This window comes from Anolis carolinensis, unplaced genomic scaffold, assembly GCF_035594765.1.
Source record: "Anolis carolinensis isolate JA03-04 unplaced genomic scaffold, rAnoCar3.1.pri scaffold_8, whole genome shotgun sequence".
Taxonomy (NCBI): Eukaryota; Metazoa; Chordata; class Lepidosauria; order Squamata; family Dactyloidae; genus Anolis; species Anolis carolinensis.
The window spans coordinates 11,899,719-11,915,590 of NW_026943819.1; positions in this window are offsets into that span (position 1 = coordinate 11,899,719).

The following is a 15,872-nucleotide window of genomic DNA, read 5'->3' on the forward strand; positions in this document are numbered from 1 at the left end:
TGCAGATTTTACTCCATTAATAAATATGTAGGTCCTCAACTGAATTTCAGTTATGTTTAGTACTTCTTTAATCAGCACTACAGAATTGTAACCTTTGGTGCAGCTGCCTAAATTTTAAGATGTATTTTGAGGGGTCAGGTTGGGATATGAATTGTAACCATAGTGTTGTATCTTTATGTGTGTGATGCAGGATCTCAGACAGAGTTTGGAAATGTTAATATTGGACTATATTTTCCAGAATCCTCCAGCCACACTCCCAATGGCCATGCTGCCTGGATTATTGTCGAATAGTAGTCTAAAAAGGAATATCCCCGAGCTTTGTTGAAATAAAATTTCTTTCCTATCTCAAATACACACAGCATATTTAAAACCTCATCCCTTTGGAGTTTAAGGGTGTTCAATATTTCACTGGCTCCTATTTTGATATCCCAAACAGGATGAAAAGCAAACACATTGATAAGAATCAGATGGACAGAGACTTAATAAGCTATATGTTTAGTTATTGTGACTATTATTCCTCAGTGAAATAAATGCTAAATAAGCTTATGGAAAAGGAACAAAGCGAAGAGACCCAGCAGAGTGATACATACTCTTTGTTTCGAAAGTGGTTTTGTTCTTACTTATCTTTGATCTGCTAGGGAAGGATCAAGCAAGGAAGGCAGATATATGAGTGCTGATGCTATCATTTCATCCCCATCCCATTTTGCGCCATAGATTCTAAAAGCTCTCTAGAACCCCATTAAGATGGTATCCTTGAGACTGTCTGACATAAAAGCAAATTACCTCCCATTGGAGGTGGGGACCTGAGTGTAGCCATTGGCAGATTTATGGCTGCGCTGTAAATGCAAGCTCTCCTGTTCTAGTTAAAATCTGTGGTCAGTTAAACAGATTGATGCTCAGAAGACACTTAACCCTAAAGGGCAGGAGGACAATACTTACCGTCTCTCTTCTTTATTGCCACCATTCAGAATGTATGCTTTACATAATTATAATTGGACTTACTGGCAAAGGTTTAATCTGACAGGCTTACACCCAGAAGAACAATAGAGAATGAGATGCTGCCAGATTCTTTATGCCAAGAGTCTGGGGACCAAACCTGGACTTGACATTTATCAGGGGGTTTGCCCTTGTCTGACTCTTTCTTTAAATATGTATGTGTATATATTGATTAGATAGATAGATAGATAGATAGATAGATAGATAGATAGATAGATAGATGATAGATAGATAGATAGATAGATAGATAGATAGATAGATAGATAGATAGATAGACTAGCTGTGCCCGGCCACACGTTGCTGTGGCGAAGTATGGTGGTATGGGAAATAAAGTACTGAGGAATTGGTGGTAGTTAAGGTAAAGGGTAAAGGTTTTACCTTACATTAAGTCCATTATAAATGGGTAATATAGCTGTGTGGAAGGGCCTTGAGTCTACACTGCCATATAATCCAGGTCAAATCTGATAATCTGTATTTTATAGGCAGTGTGGAAGAGGCCTAAGTGAGGCCTAACTCTGCCTGTCCCCTGGGCCGAGCGGGTTGCTAGGAGACCAAGTGGGCGGAGCTCAGCCTTGTAACTGGCAGCAATTGGATAAAAACAATTATTCCTCTCCCTCTAATTAGGACTTTATTTTTCTTTTCTTTTTGTTGTATGAACGTAGAGGCATGGATGAGGGGTTGTGCTGCCAAGTTTAGTGTTTCTGGGATGTGTAGTTTTGTTGTTTTGTCCTAGGCCGAAATTTCATTACCCTTTTATATATATAGATACACACACACATACATACATACATATTTATCGTATATACGGCATTCCATGCAGTCATGCCGGCCACATGACCTTGGAGGTGTCTACGGACAACGCCAGCTCTTCGGCTTAGAACTGGAGATGAGCACCAACCCCCAAAGTCAGTCACGACTGGACTTAACGTCAGGGGAAAACCTTTACCTTTACCTATATATATACATATACATATATACATATATACATATATACATATAACTACATATATACATATAACTAGCTTATATATATATATATATATATATATATATATATATATATATATATATATCAAAAAGAGCTAGTTCCAATGTGGAGCTGGATTGGGACCATGACACAAGAAAGCATTTTTAAAATGTGTTTTCGAAGGCTTTCATTGCCAGAATCACTGGGTTGCTGTGACTTTTCCAGGCTGTATGGCCACATTCTAGACGCATTCTCTCCGGACGTTTCGCCCACATCTATGACAGGCATCCTCAGAGGTTGTGAGGTCTGTTGGAAACTATGCAGTTAAGGTTTATATATCTGTGGAATGTGCAGGGTGGGAGACTCTGCAGGAGTCTACCATATACCATGCAGCTGTGAATAAGTCTACATAGGGACCACCAAACGCAGAATTGCCCAAACATGAATCAAGGAACATGGAAGGTAGTACAGACACAGTCAACCAGAGAAGTCAGCCATAGCAGTGCACTTGTTGAACCAACCTGGACACAGCATATTATTTGAGAACACAGAAATGCTGGACCACTCTCACAACCACCATGTCAGACGACACAGAGAAGCCAATAAAATCCACAAGCATGTGGGCAATTTCTACAGAAAGGAGGAAACTATGAAAATGACAAAACCTGACTACATGTATTTAAAAAAACTCTAGAATCAGGACAGTAAATAAAGAGCAACACTCAAAAAACAGTGGACAACCAGACAAGAAGCAATCAGGGCCAACTAACATGTCCCAACAAATGATTTCCCCAGGCAGGAAGCAACCAGGTTTTGAAGCTGCAAGGCTATTTGGCACTAATCAAGCTTGCCAAGAGCAACATTCACAATTGCCTCAAACAGACAAAGAGTTATTTCTCCCTCCCTGGCCATTCCACAGATATATAAACCCCACTTGCCTAGTTTCCAAGAGATCTCACAACCTCTGAGGATCCCTGCCATAGATGTGGGTGAAACGTCAGGAGAGAATGCTTCTGGAAAATGGTCATACAGACTGGAAAACTCACAGCAACCCATTTCTAAAAAAAAATTGCCTTTCCAATGATGCCAATCAGAATATCTCTATCCCCTTCCCAGTATCTGTTCTTTATGATAGAAGGACAATTCCCATTATTAGAATTTTCCTGCTCTTGTGAATTGCAGGCATGGGAGTTTGTTGGGGCAAGGGATTTTTAAAAATATGTTTTGCACATCATAGTCCTAAACATATGCATCTTTAATTGAAACTAAAAAAAAAAAATCATAGCTCTATTATTCCACTTAAACTGCTCCCGGTGGTGCAATGGGTTAAAACCCTTGTGCCGGTAGGACTGTTGAACAAAAGATCAGTGGTTTGAATCTGGAGAGCAGGGTGAGCTCCCACATGTCAACTCCAGCTTCCCATGAAGGGACATGAGAGAAGCCTCCCACAGGATGGTAAAACATCCAAGCGTTCCCTGGGCAACGTCCTTGCAGATGGCCAATTATCTCACACCAGAAGCAACTTGCAGTTTCTCAAGTTGCTCCTGACAAGAAAATAATAATGCTATAATCCAACTTGGTGCTCTTCCCATGTTTTGCTCTCAATCTGAAGTTGAAGAAGCCTGTGTTGAGCAGGAAGGGCAATCCAAATTATGCGATTAACATTGCACCTAAATCAGCCCTAGAGACATCTAGTCTGTTTTATTATTCACACCAAACATGGGTAACTCATGATATGAACCTTTTGCAAGCAAGGATAAAATATTGTTGGTATTTGAAACCAGAAAAATGGCTGAAACATCTTCTGATCAACCAGTTGTCTACCTTAACTTTTTAAACAAAACAAAACAAAAACCATCACTGGGAAACCTACAAAGTTCTGTTGAAAATCATCAGAGGCTGGATGTGGTTTCTCTTGGCTTCTGAATGAATTCAGCATTTTTGTCCACTTTCCCCTCCTGATTATAATTATCTTTCGACTCTTATTGAAATTTATATTGAAATGGTGGTAAAGTGCCTTTGTAATACAGAGATATGCAGACAGAAACAGACATAGACAGAGACATTGTGTAGATACATAATCCATGTCCAAGTTTATATCTCTGAATGTCATTCAGTACAATTATCTCTTCAAAGAAACAATGATACCAATTATCAGGTCAACTAGAGACACAGTAATTCTTCTTAAGCACTTAAATAACCTTTTACCTGCTAAATATGTAAAAGAAGGTCAACCGGTATAATTTAAATATAGCTTGGGTCCCTGCAGCAAGAGGCAACTGCTGAACAGAGATCATTAATAAGCTAATAATGTCATCATTAATTGTTTCATAGGACAACCTCCATCAATTATAGAGCAGTAAGCACCGCCATGTGCTTTAAAAAAAGTAACAGCATTAAAAGTTTATTGTGCTATCTCCAGTGCTTGATAAATGTGTTTTACAGAGACATGGTCCAAGTGATAGATGACACATCACATGAAAAGAAATACTGAAATGGAAGGAAAACTTTTGGCAGTTCATATCTATATGGGGACTTGGTTTCATTTCAGAGCAAACCACAGACCACTTACTACAATGCAGCCTGAGCCCTGCCACATGCACAATGGAGGACCTTCTCACAGTGACACCGAGGTATTGTGGATTGATGATGATAAATGGAAGCTCTTACGTGTGCCCATGAACTAGAGTCACCCGCAGAACAATAACATGCCACTCAGGTTTGCAGAATAAAAATACAGAAACTTTAATGATTCCAGGAAATCAAAAGAAAAACAGTAATATTTACAATGGTCCCTCTGATCACTTACAGAAGTCAACAGTCATAAACAGTCCTTTCTCAGTCCACAAATCTGCTTCAGAAAAGAATACAATCCTGGTTCTTCACCCTCTTTTCTCAGCAGCAAACAGGCCTCAAAACAGCAAGGCCTCTCTGAGTACACACTCTCTAGCAGTACTCAGTCAGCACTGAAAAACTTGTCCAAACTGGTTCTGCAGCAGCAGAACAGAAACAGTATGAAATCAATCCCCAGGTCTTTGCAGGCTCAGCCAATCGGCTTCATGCACTTCATTTTCCAGTTAACACACAACACAATGCTTTTGCAAACCATGACAAGAGGCACTCCAAGTGGTCAGGCTCTGGTCAAATGGTCAGCTACTAGTACAATGCTAAGTTTTTGACTTTGTTTGTGTTTTTAAATACATTATAACTGTATCCTCAATTCACTTCTGACATGATAAATAGTTTCATTCTGCCCTCCATCTTTTCAAAAGTTCTTTCCTCATAGGGCACTTATCCAAAATAGTAAATATTTCTCCAAGTCAAGCTGCAAAGTGTCAAAAAACAGTCAAGTTATTTTGGCACAGAAAACTTCCAAAAGCACCTCTGACTGGCAGATATATAATTAAGGCATTTTGATATAACTTTAACAGCCATGGCTGAGTTCTATCAAATACTGGGAGTTATGGTTTGGCAAGGCACCAGCATTTTTTGGGCAGAGAAGATTAAAGATCTTGTAAAACTACAGTACCACTCCACAACTCCATAGCATTGAGCTATGGCAGTTTAAGTAGTGTCAAATTGCATTAATTCTTCAATGGCGATGCACTCTGTCAGAGGATGCCTGTGACACTTTTGGGACTGACCCTAGAGTACTGCAACCAGCATTAGTATTTTCTGATTATTGTAAGGATTTTCATGGTTTGGGTTACAAAGACCATTTAGTAGCGTTGTTGTCTAAATTGATTGTTTTCATTTGCTTTGTAGTATGTAATTAATTGGTTGCATTAAGCAAGCCAAGTTAATTAATTAGCCAGCATGTGCTATTCTTAAATGGACAAATGCTCCTCGGACCATACAAACTGTCAAAAAATGTCAAAACTTTTTTTTGTTTCTTTGTAGTATCTATACCCCACGTTTCAGCCAAAAATGCTCCCAGGATGGCTTGCAAATCATTAATTTGACAGTTCCTGAACTTCACATTTATAATCTCAATAAGATGTGACAGAAAAATGGGATGGCAGTGGACGAGGGCATTAAAGTCCAGTAGATGTTGGCTGCTCTTTTCTCCCTCGGAGGCCTAAGCAGTGGCTGCTGGAACAAAGAGGCTGGGACTAAGGCATGATGGAGCTATGCCTCCAACAAATAAAATTAAAACACAAGCGGCCACATATCAATTCCTAGGTTTAGGGGGGAAAATAGGATTTTCAAATGTTAAACAGCATAGGAGGGTCTGCAAGCTATTTTAAAGTTTCTAGCAGTAACAACACAGGCAAGTTATCCTTTTTCATAAGGCCAGTGGTCAACAAAATTGGTCTTGGTGGGCTACATATGGCCCAAGAATCCACACTTTTTTATTTCAATTTACATATTCATAAAAAAACAGTGAAACGAATCTATATTTATTATTATTTATTTACAGCATTTATATTCCGCCCTTCTCACCCTGAAGGGGACTCAGGGCGGATCACATTACACATATAGGCAAACATTCAATGCCTTTTAACATAGAACAAAGACAGACAAACATAGGCTCCGAGCGGGTTTCGAACTCATAACCTCCTGGTCAGAGTGATTCATTGCAGCTGCTCTCCAGCCTGTGCCACAGACCGAGCCCTATATATGTATATATGCATGAACCAATACATACTTCCTAACATCTATACAATATTTGTATTTAGTTATACTCTCCCCTCCTCCTACCCTGCACAATTTAGTAACTTCCCATCCCTTGGCTTGGAGACATTCATCCTATTACATTGTTTTTCTATTCTTCCTTCTATTTTTTCTGGGGTCAGGTGTCACCTGTTCATCAATTTATAAAAAAATTCCCTGAGATTGTAGCACCAAGTTTTCTTTAAGCCAACAGTCTCCCATTTAGGGTAAAGGTAAAGTTTTGCCCTGACATTAAGTCCAGTCGTGTCCGACTCTGGGGGTTTGTGCTCATCTCCATTTCTAAGCTGAAGAGACGGTGTTGTCCGCAGACACCTCCAAGGTCAAGTGGCCAGCATGACTGCGTGGAACACTGTTACCTTCCTGCCGGAGCGGTACCTATTGATCTACTCACATTTGCATGTTTTAGAACTGCTAGGTTGCCAGAAGCTGGGGCTAACAGTGGGTGCTCACTCCACTCCCCAAATTCAAACCTGCAAACTTTTGGTCTGCAAGTTCAGCAGCTCAGCACTTTAACACACTGCTAGTTCTATATTGTGTTCAATATTGTGTGTCTATTTAGTGCCCAAGAACCCACACCTTGACCATCCCAACAGTAATGGAAAAGAAGGGCAAAAGCATGATAACAAAAGTAGTCAACTAAGTACAATGGGACCCTTTATTTTGATGTAGAAATAATAATAAAGAAAATATTTCTTGCCACTTCATATGGTTATGGTAAATGTTTTCACTCTTCCTTGACCTTCACCCACCCAAAAAACGACTAAATATAACACACAATATAAAGGTGATACAATATGAAGAAACTACATACATGCAGATACCATTCTATGACAAGAATACTCACATTGGTAGGATTGCATGACTGCCATGGAATAACAGCTCGGTGAGATAAAGTCCTCGGTTACATACCTTTAAATATACTTAGTTATGTAGCAAGGTGCTAAAACATTTTGTTAGTGAATTTGGAAAATGTGTAATGGAACATTGCAAGAAGGGTCTACTAAAGAGCATCCATGCTCCTTGGCCAGTGTCCTAATTTATGTCCCATCCCACCGATTTATAGCCTTTCCCTATCTTGTATTGTTAACTCCTGCCTCTATCATGGCTGGTAGACATTAGGTCCTATCACATGTACTTACCCACTTTGAAACTCTTCTCCTTGAATTCCCTAAGACGCTGAAGGGCAATTGACAGTCAATGCCAACTGGGTGCCTTAAGTTCCATTTGTGCCTTTCAAAATCTCCCTCTAAATCTTTTCTATTCATGCTAAATAATAATGGATAGACTGTGCTTGACTGTAAATCAATCTCCAGCTGCTGATGGTATTATAAACTTCAAGCAGGCATGTGCAATATTATCAGTACCCAGGGAGGCTGATTTATAAGTTAACGGGCAAAGCATCTATCTCTGTTCATTACACTCTCTATAAATCTCTGCTGTTAAGTTATCTGCATATTAGTTTTCCCCAAAGGTATTCCTCACTTTTTCATGTCCATTCTCCTGATAACAGGCATAGAACTGCTGGCTTATGTCACTGGGAACATTTCTGAAAACCTACCAGTTGTTGTTTTCATGGTGTTAAAATCATGAGCAAAAGATATTCCACTTTATAGAAAGTCTGCTTAATTCTCTCCCTTCTCTCCAAATTCTCACCTAGGGATAGAAACATCAATCACATTAATTGACTGTCCCCATTTTTAATTGACAAAAAGCATTAAACTTTGAACTATCATTTCTTTCTATACACTTTAAAGAAACGAAGTTCGAATTCACAATGGACCATATGCCTTTATAAGTGGAGTTATGTGTGCCAGAAATAAAACTGCACACTTTTGGAATTTCCATATTCACAAAGCAGTTGCTGTGACATTACTTATGTGAACATCCTTTGCACATTGATGATGTGACTAATGCTCCATGGTCCAATATTCAATAGGAACCAATGTTCATCAGAATGCTCCCCAAGACACATCCTAAGACTGACTAGTGGTTCCCAACCTGTATGCCATAGACCACCAGTGGTCCCAAAGAATAATAATAATAATAAACTTTATTCTTATATCCCCCCCCCCCAACACATCTCCCTGAAGGGACTCGGGGCGGCTTACAACAGGGGCAAGCCCAAACAACGACACAGCAAAACATTACATGTTCAAAATTTAAACAGAAAAAATTAAAACATTTCAACAATAAACAAAAACAATATAATAAAACAATACTTTAAAATCTGAGCAGATAAATCAGAGTGAATAAAGAGAATAAAGTGAATAAAAAGAACTAAAATATGGTCTGTATCCTCGTCGTTACTACATTGTTGCAATGAGAGTGACCGGTCTCACAAAACCCTCATATAGTGCTGAAGCAATGGGGATGTCAGGAGCGGAGAGGCTGACTACCCACGAACGGCATGACAAGTCTCCTGACTGCTGCTTCTCCTCCTCTAGTTTGTATCAACAGAACATATGCCATTCAGTAGTTGCCATCTGCTCACCCACAGAAAACCATATTTAATAATCTAGAGCTGATGTGGTCTATCCAATGCAATTTTCTGAATCAGCACCCCAAATAACTCCAAGAACAAGCCTAAAAACAAAGACACAAAAAATATTTTGGATGGGCTATTATTATTCTTAGTAGCAACAGTGTGGCCGTGGACCATATTTTTCTGAGAACCATGGACCACAAGTTGGTGAGGAAGGGTTTTGAATGTTTCTCATTTCTGAAATATAATCAGAACTGTGGGAGTTGAAATGGGGGATAATTTTTCTCCTATTGCCCCCTTAAACGTATCCCTGGAACCAAGATTTCTCCATTTGATACTATTTGTCTTCCTTGTACTTTGGCAAGACTTTACTTTCTTCTTTGACTTTCCAAATGCCCTTTAGATCAGCCATAACCTGCCTGCTGCTCCTACAACGCACACAAACACCGTAAGGCTTACTGAGGCAAATCAAACTGTACTCTTTCCTTGTCAGCTCCTCAATTATTTAGAATTGCCTGTGTTGGTACAATGACCCAGCAAGTGCATCTCCACTCATACGAAGCAACAGGAAGATTGTGTGTACATAAGGGCGGGGGGAGAGAGATCTGACCACAGTGGTGTTGTATGGCACTAAACTTCAGAAAGCCCTGCTCCATCTATGGAATAAAGCTTTGTTGCAGAAGATGAAGATGAGAAGTGACTGTTACCGCAGAACCATCTATTACTCTAGATGCTCAACAACCTAGAAACGTCAGCTCTCGTCATGTTACTCCCAACACTTCTGGTGATTTTCATCTGCGTTTGTCTTCCTAAAGTGAACAACACAAAAGACAGGTGGGATATTAGATCTTATGCTCTCAGATGTTTTGTTCAATGTGAACAGAGAAGCCAAATAGAAAATCCTCGCAGCAACCTTTGGAGAATGGCTTTGCTGTGATGGGAACATTTTTGGACAGGCGGATGACCAGACAGGAGGCTTTAATGTAAGTTTACACTTCACAAAGTGTCAGACTCTCAATAAATCACAAATTGGGCTGTGTCTCATAATGTCTTACATGCTTTGGGGAATCTAAAGACAGTGAGAAGTCTGTTTTCTCCCAGTTCAAAGATAGGAGACATGTAGTCCACTGGATATTGTTGGTCTGCAATCCTGATAGAAGTTGATTATTATTATTTTTTGAATTTATTTTTATTAAAATTTATGGAATACAATAAAAGAACAATTAAAAAAAAACCAAAACACTTATGCATGTATAGTAACCAATCTGCACATATTTTTCTTTACATTGAAAGTGGGAGAACATAAATGGTAAAGAAAAGTAGGAAAATAGGAAGAAAGTAATACAAAACGGAAAAGGGAAAAAAACCCGACAGCAACAAAGGGGAAGGGGAGAATTGTCAACTTCCGATCTTTTACATCGAGGTTTGAAAAAAGGGTGTCCAAAAACCTAGAAATATACATTTCTTTTCTTAAGAACAAAACACCTCCACCCAAATAATCATATTATTCTTCTTATTGGTAAACTGGATTTCTTCTTATCTTATTTAAAGTGTTCTTTCAATAAAGTCCAGTCAGCTGATTTTTTTGGTAAACCTTGGTTTCTTTTAAGGTATTGTGTTAAATTGTCCATATTCATGATGTCTAGTATTTTCAAAAACCAATCCTCTATCTGGGGTACTTCTTTCAATTTCCAGTTTTTGGCATAGATCATTCTAGCCACTGTCACCAGATAATTAAATAATATGTCTTTACTTAAGTCCATTTCAAAATCTGGCATTCCTAAAAGGAAGTATTCTGGTTTCATTTGGAATTTTATTCCTAATATTTATTGGATTTTCCCATGAATTTTTAACCAAAACTTTTTTGCAATTTTACAAGTCCACCACATATGGAAAAAAGATCCCTCCTGAGATTCGCACTTCTAACAGTTATTTTGTAAATTTTAAAACATCTTGCCAATTTTTGTGGTGTGAGGTACCAACGATACATCATTTTATACCAGTTCTCTTTTAATTCATATGCATATGTATATTTTAGTCTTTTATTCCAGTTTCTTTCCAAGTCCTCCATTTTTATCGGATGGCCTATGTTAGAGGCCCATTTGGTCATACAATCGTTTACCGTTTCTGTTTCCGTTGACCATTCCAATAATACTTTATATATTCTTGCCGTTTCTTTCTTTTTTAAGTGAATTATCTTATCCCAAAAAGATTCTTTTTCTGTAAAGCCTATTAATTTGTCTTTATTGAAAAATTCTTTGAGTTGTCTGTATTGGAACCAGGATACGTTCTTGAATATTTTATTTATTTCTTCTTGGTTTTTTAAAGTATAATTACCGTTTACTTTTTGTAAGACATCTTTGTAGGTTGGCCGTTTTTCCCAGGCTAGCTCTCTTCTTTGTATTGCTTCTAAAGGTGATACCCATAGTGGTGTTTTCTGATAAAGTCTATTTTTATATTTTTCCCACGTTTTAATGAGGGCTGACCTTATAAAGTGATTGCCAAAGTTCTTTTCAATTCTTTTCCTGTCGTACCACAGATACGAATGCCAACCACCTCCACCTCTAAGGCCAAATCCCTCTAGTGTCAGAATCTTCGTCTTCTTTAGATTAGATAGAAGTTGATTATTGATATCTATCTTGTACTGATATTCAATAGTCCGTGGAACCATTCATTTGTCTTTTTGCCAACCCATGTTATCCAAAGAATTATCCTCTGGGAACCCATTATAAATTATATCATTTCCTTCCTATCCGATTTCATCACTGTCCAGCTTCCACAACTATAAAGAGAAATAGGAAATGCTATGGCATACAGATAGTCCCCACTTCAGTATTCAATTATATATCTTTACACTTGAGGATCTCCATAGCTATTTGGGCTGGGTTTAGTGCTTCAGGCTAACTGCTAGCTGCAGAAAAATCCTGCTGAAGAAAGGTTGACAGTTCGAACCCAGGTAGGGGTGAGCACCCACCGTTAGCCCCAGCTCCCTGCTCACCTAGCAGATCGGAAGCAGAAATAAGAGTAGATAAATTGGTACCGCTTTTAGCAAAGAGATAATAAAGGCGTGCTTATGGACATCAATTGGGAAGATGTCTATGGATGTCAAAGCTCCTCGGTATGGAAGATGGAGTGACAGCACACACACATACACACATACTCACACACACACCGTGGTCGGAGTTGAACACAGCCTCCAAGATGCCGAAGATAAGATGGGAAATGCCTTTACCTCTGTCTGTGTGTATTGTTTGTCCTTGTTAATTGTATAACAGCATTGAATGCCTGCTGTATGTGTGTTCTGTAATTCGCCCTGAGTCCCCTTCAGGGAGATAGAGTGGAATATAAAGTATATTATTATTATTATTATTATTATTATTATTATTATTATTATTATTATTATTATTATTTATTAAGAGATCCAAGAATTATAGCAATTTTAAACCACTTTAATTGCCATGGCTTCATCCTTTGAAATCCTGGGATTTGAAGTTTGTTGTGGCACGAAAGCTCACTGACAAAGAAGGGTAAAACCTCAAAAAGATTTCCCTAAATGGAAAAAAAAATGTTTCTCTATTGGGAAAAAAACTTCCACTGGAATAGCCTTCCTCGACAGTGGTCTCTGCTGATATTTTGAACCATAAGTCCCATTAGTCCCACTGAGCATGACTAATGCTCATTTATGCAGGGATTTATAGTCGAAACATATGGAGAGACCCAAGTTGAGGAAGACTGCGTTCATTGGGGGAAGGAGTCCTTGGCTTCCGGCCAAAGCAATTTTTACAAACTATTTGTCTAAATCAGTTTATTATCTAATACCTCAAGCTGCTCTAAATCTTTCCAGATACTCTAAAATTTTCCTGTTGCACACTATAATCTGCCTACTGATCAGATGTGCCCCTTAAGCAGCATGCCAAGATAAATTGAGTTTGGTTGTTTTCTTTTCTTTCATTTTTCTTCTGCTGATGTTTACTGAGTCCACTGTCGGTAGCTTACCTTTGGGGCAGCCGCATCCATTACTCCAACTCTAAATGTGCTATAACATAAATTGCAATTCAAAAATGAGATGCATTCCTATCTTATGGTACTAAAGCTCTGTAATGTTTACTCTGGAAAGAAAAAAGTGGTGGATCCATACACACACACACACACACACACACACACATGCACACATATATATTTATAGCTTGACTCAAGCTTCCTTTGAGGGTGCAGGACCCTCTTTGTCTGCAAAGGGAAAAATTCTCATAAATCGGAATAAACCATTGAATTCTGAAAGCAAAGGTTTCAGCTGCCAGCACAATATCCTCTCAAAACACCAAAGAGGAGCATTTAGCTAGAAAATTTATCTTCAGAATGGTCGTGATGGATGGATTTGCAAAAGGATCAGCCCAAGAGATTTTATTGAAAGTTTCAATATATGAGAAAGTGATGGGGAAGAAAAGGACACCTGTGGAACATTATATTAAACAATTGAGCCCATCAATAACTCCTGACACCTCTCTTATTCCCTTCTCAGCTCAGAGGTTGCACAAAGCCTCTCCATATAGGCATCCATGGGTAACAGATCAGCACTGGCTTCCATATTAACTGAATCTTTTCCAATTCTCAGTCAACTATGCATGCTCTCCAACGTAAAGTGTGGGGTTATGGAGGAAAAGGCTTCCCTCTCTTGGCATTCTGTTTTTGAAATGCCCTCCCTACACAAGCTCACTGGACTTTATCGCACGAGGAAGTCGAACCAACACAAAGTAGGATCATCACAATGCCATGCACATCCCGCTGCTGATTTGTCTCCTCCCCACAATTAATCTGTCCCTCACTATTTATGGGGGGGAAACCATCGATAGGCTGGCAATCTTGCAATGTCCCCTTTACCTACTTTGTATGATGGGGCCATTCTGCTTCTTTGCCAGTACGGCAGCAGTGAGATTACATAAGAAGGTGGGACTCTCCTCCTCTTCCACTCCCTGCTTGTTATTCCACAGCTGTTTGCCTTATTGTTTTTAACTTTACAATATTGGAAAGGGGAATTTATTTATTTAACTGCTGCTGGAACTGTAAAATTGCTTTAATTTTTTTTAAAAAAAATGAGCAGCAGAAGTGTGGAAGGGAGGGTTATGAGTGTATGCAGAATTACAACCATGGAACCCCAAATAGGCAAACTGGTGCTACTGCACAAAGAGACAATTATGTGATAATGAAGGTTCATGTTTTGATTTGTGTCTACTAATGCTGCTCCTGTAACGACCACAAAATAGCATCTTTGTGAGATAAAGTCCCTTGATCACCTTATTAAACCCAAAGCCGTTTTCCCTTTTTTAAATCTTATAAAAGTAGACAGAAGTTGCATAAGAAGACAGGTTAACTGCCAGCAACAGAAGATCATGCTGACTGGAAGGTTAGCAGTTCAAGCCATGGGCAGGGTGAGCTCCTGCTGTCAGCTTCTGCCTACCTAGCAGTTCGAAAACAGCAATGTGGGTAGATAAATAGGTACTGCTTTTAGCGGGGAGGAAAAAGGCATCCCTGAAAAATATGCCGGCAATCCGATCAGGAAGGTGTTTATGAATGACAAAGCTCCTTGGCATGGAAGAATGGAGCCAGAGCATCTCCCCATGGCCGAGTTGAGCACAGCCTTCAGATACCAGAGATGAAAAAGAAGGGAAGCCTAAACATGTACTGTTCTGTCTTTGTCAATTGTATAACGGCATTGAATGTTTGCCATATATGTACCTATAATCTGCTCTGAGTCCCCTCAGGGACATAGAGCAGAATATAAATAAAGTATATTATTATTATATTTGGGCCCCTGCTGGCAAAGTGTGTTAAAGCGCTGAGCTGCTGAACTTGTGGACCAAAAGGTCCCAGGTTCAAATCCCGGGAGCGGAATGAGCACCCGCTGTTAGCCCCAGCTCCTGCCAACCTAGCAGTTCGAAAACATGCAAATGTGAGTAGATCAATAGGTACTGCTCTGGTGGGAAGGTAACGGCGCTCCATGCCATCATGCTGGCCACATGACCTTGGAGGTGTCTACAGACAACGCCGGCTCTTCAGCTTAGAAATGGAGATGAGCACAAACCCCCCAGAGTCGGTCACGACTGGACTTAATGTCAGGGGAAACCTTTACCTTTACCTATATTATTATTATTATTAGGAAGGTCCTTGCTTGTTGGGAGTAATGAGTCTCTTTCAAAAGTGAGGTATCTTTTTTAACTCAAATTTGGGATGCGTCTTAACATATTGATTCTGGAAGTGGATAGTGATGCAGGCATGGCACTTAACACAAACAATGTGAGCAGGGACAGATGTAAGCTGTGATCCTAAGTCAGCTGCTTACCTAAGAATACGCAGTATACTTGAGTATTGTCACTTTGCCCAATTAACCCCCATCCTGTTTTACCATGAAGCCACCCCTGCAAGCAATGCTAATCCTTAAAAAAATCTAGTCAATTTCTCCACACATGCCCTATTTTGTAAAATTTTGTCATTTCTGTTCCTTGCCTAACTCACTTTTTTCTAAACTAGAGTCCCCAGTGGATATGCTTTTGCATGAGAAGCCTCAGAGGCCATCCGAATTCTGTGTTCACAGCTTAACGTTATCTTGCTATTCTGCCATACAGTATAGGGGAAAATATACCCCTCTTTTTTATTACCAGAATAGAAAGCTAGATCTGACCTAATGGAAACTAGCACCATATCATAAGCAATAAAGTACCAGGCAAGGACCTTGAAAAGCCTTCATGTTACATCTGC